The 6,047-nt window shown below is 51.8% G+C and overlaps 1 long non-coding RNA gene across 1 annotated transcript; it reads right to left on the bottom strand.

The window, feature by feature from the left end:
• Window positions 1-4,546: 4,546 nt before the first annotated feature.
• On the bottom strand, window positions 4,547-4,958 carry LOC143738221 (uncharacterized). Its single transcript, XR_013203858.1, has 2 exons — window positions 4,718-4,958; window positions 4,547-4,679 (listed from the first exon to the last, which is right to left on the bottom strand). It is a non-coding gene; the product is annotated as an uncharacterized LOC143738221 (long non-coding RNA).
• Between the last annotated feature and the right edge of the window lie 1,089 nt (window positions 4,959-6,047).

The raw sequence follows: 6,047 nt of genomic DNA, 5'->3' as shown, positions 1-6,047 counted from the left end.
CAACTTCAAATGAAACGCTAGAACCACTCACCCTCAGGTCACACTGGGCTGTCAGTGACAGCATTCCCTACGGTCATAGCCCAAGCTACAGCCTCACAGAAAAACCTTCATAAACATGGTTAAATGAAAGGTCTACCTGGGCCGGCTCCGGGCCTGGAACCTCAGCTTCCAATTAGAAGGGGTCCCTTCTAGGGAATGTGGCTAGGGAACCCAAGGGAACCCCAGCCAGTCACTATTCAAGGGAACGTACTCACCCCGAAATGCCACCAGGACGGCCTGACCTGGCGCCAGTACATAGACACTTAGTCAGGCCAAATCCTGTCTGTCTAAAGACAGAGCCTCTGGACAAATGCCTTAAGTAAGGCATCCAAGCCGAGGGACTGCGAAGCTGGCAGTGAACCACTCGGCCCGGATCTCAGAGACGGGATATCCCGGAGAGTATGACTCAGCATAGTGCTTTCCGACCCTTGCTAGCGAGGGAAGTTTCTCTACTCGATCCACGGATCAACCCAGTGTCTGTGTTTCAAAACACTGAGGAGGCCTGTGAAGGCCTAAGGGCTGATCTAACTGGGAGGCCTCACGAGAGGCCTACGACCGTCTGACCAGACTCAGGAAGCCGCATGCTCATAGAGACCCTCGTGAGGGGAGCACAAGGTCTGCCTGGTAGGCAAACCAGGCTGTAGGCAGAAAAGGTTCCGGGAGGGAACCTTTAGCAGAGAATGAACACTTTAGCGAGCCAGGGCGCAAGCTCGCCTTCAGCAGCTGCCTATTAAGGCTAGCTGAAACTGATAGCAAGAGACCACTAGCTTCATAAACCCAGCACCACTAGGGAGCGTTACAGGGAGGCCCGGAGAGGCCTACTACCTGATCCTTTAGGGAGGCACGTGAGGCCTACTACCTGATAACCACAGTACGTGGGAACTCACCTTCAGGGAGGCCAGGTGAGGCCTGCTACCCTACGACCACAGTATGTGGGGAGCTCACCTTCAGGGAGGCCTGGAGAGGCCTACTACCTGGTAACCACAAACTGTGGGAACTCACCTTCAGGGAGGCCTGGTGAGGCCTACTACCTGACCGTTCTCAATCAAGGAGGCCTGGAGGAGCCTACTACCTGATAACCCCAGTATGTGAGATGCTCACCTTCAGAGAGGCCAAGAGAGGCCTACTACCTGATACCCACAGTACGTGGGAACTCCTCCTTCAGGGAGGCCCGGTGAGGCCTGCTACCTTACAACCACAGTAGGTGGGGAGCTCACCTTCAGGGAGGCCTGGTGAGGCCTACTACCTGGTCACCACTATCTGTGGGAACTCACCTTCAGGGAGGCCTGGTGAGGCCTACTACCTGACCGTTCTCATTCAAGGAGGCCTGGAGGAGCCTACTACCTGATAATCACAGCATGTGGGAACTCACCTTCAGGGAGGCCTGGTGAGGCCTACTACCTGACAGCCAAAATATTTGGGAGCCCACATCCAGGGAGGCCCAGAGCGGCCTACTACCTGACAGCCACAATATTTGGGAGCTCACATTCAGGGAGGCCCAGAGAGGCCTACTACCTGATAGCCAACGTAAGTGGGAATTCGCCTTCAGGGCGGCCGGGTGAGGCCTACTACCTGATAACCATCTTAAGTGGGAATTCACCTTCAGGGAGGCCTGAGTGGCCTACTACCTGATAACCACTGGTAGCTTTGAGCCCTGAGTCCGGGTGAAAGTATAAGGTGGCCTGCTAAGGCCAGCCAGCTGGGGACTCGCCTATCAGGGAGGCCTGGTCGGGCCTACTAGCTAATAGCAAGTCATATTCTGCCATAAAGTACACTGTTGGAAACCATACTACACAGCATAATTCACTAATGGGCTTCCAGTAGCGCTATAAGGTATGTCCCACAATGTTGGGACTCACCTCCGAGGAGGCCTGTTTAAGGCCTACTACCCATCAGTGAGTCAACTGCCCGAACCACCAAGGCCAACCACGTAAAGTGAGCTGGCCTACAGTGCCCTCTGGGGGGCTGTCCAATCAAGGAGGCCTGCTGAGGCCTACTACCTAATGGCGCAGCCTTTGTTGGCAGAAAAACTGTTTACACAGCGCCTACAGCATCCTGGTGCCTAATCACATTGCCCATGGCAGTGTACTCCGCAAGAAAGCTAGCACCCTTAAAACAAGGGGAGTACAACATACGCCACTCTGCCTCAACGGAGGCCCAAGTTAGCCAGGGGCCTACCATCTATGCATGGGCGTCAGCTCAGGGCAATGCTCTGGCTTCAGGGGAGCGTACTTCGACCAAAGAAGAAGTGAAGCTTACTTCATACTCGACCCGAGCCATAGTGGTGCGAGGTGGGATAAAACAGAACTGGGAGTGAAGTGCTCAGACCTACCCTGTATCACAGGGGAATACTCACACTTCACCCTGAGGTTACCAGGGTGCGGGCCTGCCAGCGGCTCTAGGGGTGACAGAAATGTATCTGTGCCCAACCTAGGGGAGTGGGGCTTGAATGAAAGCCAACCACCTACAACCTAGCGCTCGAGCAGTAGCTCAGCGAGGTGAGTGAAGCCTAAACTGGCGGCCTAAATCCGTAGGCCAGTTCTGCATGGCAGGGTCGGGCAGGAAACCCAGTCTTCTTCGTGAAGCGAAAGACGGCCTAACCCTGCTCAATAAAGACATATATACCACGGAGGCCTGTTTGAGGCCTACCATGTCCTTACAAACCATCCTCAGCACCACGCTGCATTACTCTAGTCACCCCAGAATGCAGAGAAGGGGGCGGGCCTTGGCCTAACGACTCCCACGGGAGGAGGCTGTTTATACAGGGATGCTAGAAACCAACATTCACACAGTGAAGGGTCAGAGGAAGAAATGCTAAAATTTTTAGGAGAGCGCCTCTATTATCCCTGGCACAGCCTAGGCCAGCTACAGAGGCGGCCCTGGTAAGGGCCAGCCTGCAAGCATAGATCTATCTGAGGGCTCGGAGGAGCCACAGCCTTACTAAAGAATATAGTCTGTATTATTCCATACAAAGGGCTGCAGAATCACTCAGCCTAATGAAAACCCAAACAGAGCTCAAGGGGCGACATACTCAGGAAGAAGTCAAACGGACCTGTGGGCCGGACATAAGATCTATCTGAAGCTCTAGCGTCAGTCAACACTCTAAGTAAAACAATTTAAAGAGAGAGACCAACCACTCTACCCTGAGGTGGCTAGCAGCCCGAAGGCTAACACAGTTACCGTTCTGGCCACCTAACGGGGAACTTCAGGGCCCTGATAATCCAATAAAGTTCTCTTACCTTATTACCTTGACATGACCCCATGACTCTATACAGGGAACGAGGTCTGTAGAGAGATACATTTCGGAATTTTAATTCACAAAAATTTACTCTTGAAAAGACCAGACAGCTCACCTGCGGCGTGCGGAGTGAAGACTCGCCAGATAGTTCTTTATGAACCTGGGGTCCACCACTTTACATGCCTGAAAGAGGCGTTTCTACTAACCAAGCCTAGGCGGGCCATTGGAACATCGTTCTTATCATAGGCCCAGCGCCAGGCCTGATGTAATGAACGTCTGGGGAGTCAGAAGAGAGGAGAGGGCTGGATTCTCTTTTTAATGAAGCCCTCCGGGGAGATTATCCATCAGTGACGCTGTATGCGCTTGTGCTGGATAACCTCCCTCAGATCCCTCTTCTAGCGGGAGTCACGCCTTTCCTGCGCCCTGTTCCTCCACAGAGGGGGCGCACGAGAGGCGACACTGGCTCTCTGGCCCTGTCTACGGTCCTCAGATCGTGAAGGGCCAGGCCCTCCCGCCTGCCTGGGCGTGGAACCGGATCTCAGCGGTATGTAGGTTTTTTCCTAAAAGCAGCTGAGCGCGCCTTCGCCTCCCTGAACTTCCCAAGCCCCGCCTCCACGGCGGGGCCAAAGAGTTCAGAGGGCGAAACCGCCGAATCGAGGAGAAAGGCCTTCTCTTTCTCCTCAACGTCGGCCAGGTTTAACCAAAGCTGTCTCTCCGTGGCCACCATCGCCGCCATCGACCGACTGATCGTGGCAGCAGTTTGTTTGGTGGCCCGGAGCGCAAGAGCCGTGGTTCGGCGCGGCTCAGTAACTGCCTTAGGGGACAACCCTGCCCCCTGGTCGAGATCCTGCAGCAGGTCGGCCCGGTATGCCTGCAGCACCGCCATGGTGTGCAGGGAAGCACCAGCCTGAACTGCTGCCGTGTATGCTCTGCCATTCAAACGCGCTGTTGTCTTTAGCGGTTTGGATGGCAGAGTTGGAGCTCTCAGTGTCGACGCCTGCCCAGACACGAGATAGTTTGCAAACGACTCGTCAAATGGGCGGCATCGACACATACCCATGCTCTGCGATCCCATCAACATCAGCGAAATTAACCCGCTGATGTCAGTGAATACGGGCAGAGCATGGGCTCTTCCATGCCCTCTCGATCTCCGTGTGAAGATCAGGAAGGAATGGAAGGCTCACCTGAGCTGGTGGTGTATGGCCGGGGAGAAACCGATCGCCGAGCCTACCGCGAGCGGTCTCTCCTCTAGCGCGTTGCCATGGCAGCTACAGCCTGTTGGCGGCGCGCTCCACAACATCCACCAGACCTGCATACACGGGGCAGGGTGGCTGAGAGGGTTCAGGATCTACCTGATTATAAACCTCCTCAGCCATCTCCTGCTCGTCCTGAAGAGCAGCAACTGCAGGAAACCGTCGGTGAAAAATCCTCGTCATCGACCTGCAGTTCGCCCTCGTCAGCCGTCGAATCATCTGAGAGGTTTACAGCACTCTCAAGATGATCGACGAGCTCTATCTGGAAGCCCATGATGCAAGTCGCCGCTCTGCCTCGGCACGAGCGGGACCATGAGAACCAGACGTTGAACCCCCTTCACTCGAGAAGAGGGCCAGACGAGAGCGAGCGTTTTAAGAGAAAAACGCTCACAGTTCACACAGAGGATTCCCTCGAGAATCTCCCGTGCGCGCTCTTCTCCCAGGCAAGAAAAGCACACTCGTGTGCTGTACATTTAATTTTCTTACCGTTTCATTGAATAGCGTTTTCAAACAGACAGTCCCTGAAGACGATGAGATGATTTGTCATGTTTGCAAGGCGCCCTTTTATACTTCCAGGTCGCACGTTAATCATTCACGCTAATGATTCACGGGCTGTCGCCGGTCAATATGATTGACGTGATTTGATAGTGATTTCAGACACCTGTCACGCCTGAGGCGTTCCCCCCATAGCGTCGTTGACGTATTGTTGAGTTCCCTTCGAAAGGGAACATCACTACAACACAACTTCTATAAAGTGAACGCAGTGTTTTATAAGTAGTGCTATTTTAACATCAAACCAGGGGGTTTAGGTTACCCTACATTCGGGTTATTTATCAACAGAAACTGAACAATCAAATGTAAAAAAAAATAAAAATAAAAAAATAAAAACACACATTAGTTTTCACTGTTAATATAGGCCTATACTGATTCTTATTAAAGCTACAAAAGTTATTCAGCCAAGAGCAGTGAGTGATTTTCTCTTCGTCGACCCCAGTTATTGCAAGCCGTTGCGATTTGCATATTGCGAAATACATTTGCGATATTTCGATAATTATGATATATTGTGCATCTACAGATGTATGCTTCATATTTTATTGCTATTTTGTATGTATTGATTTTATCATTGTGTTGTTGGAGGAATTGAAATGTCTTTGTTCCTCGTTTATAGGCAATATGTAGCAGGCTAATGGTTGTGGTGTAGTTTGTATGGTGGACTATCTACTTCAGTAATAATACGGGATCTTATGTTTTTTGGTGAGATGTCTGTTTCTCAGATCATAATAAAAAATGCTTGCCCCCCCCCCCCCATAAGAAAACGAAATGAGTAGCTGTGTGGAATCTTCAGAAACGGGTTTTCGCTCTCATGGTCTGAAACACATAGCCTAAAAACGTTTTAATTTGTAATGTTTAAAATAATGAATCAAAAATGGACAAAACCGACTGTTAGAAAACCGTTATGGATTTTTTAGGCTATTTTACTAGTCTGCCTATAACCAGACCAATGAATGGTCCCCGTG

This window comes from Siphateles boraxobius, unplaced genomic scaffold (genome assembly GCF_051911475.1).
Source record: "Siphateles boraxobius isolate OS27281-9 unplaced genomic scaffold, OSU_SipBor_1 140, whole genome shotgun sequence".
In the NCBI taxonomy this organism is placed as follows: domain Eukaryota; kingdom Metazoa; phylum Chordata; class Actinopteri; order Cypriniformes; family Leuciscidae; genus Siphateles; species Siphateles boraxobius.
This window is presented reverse-complemented; position numbering and strand designations above follow the sequence as displayed.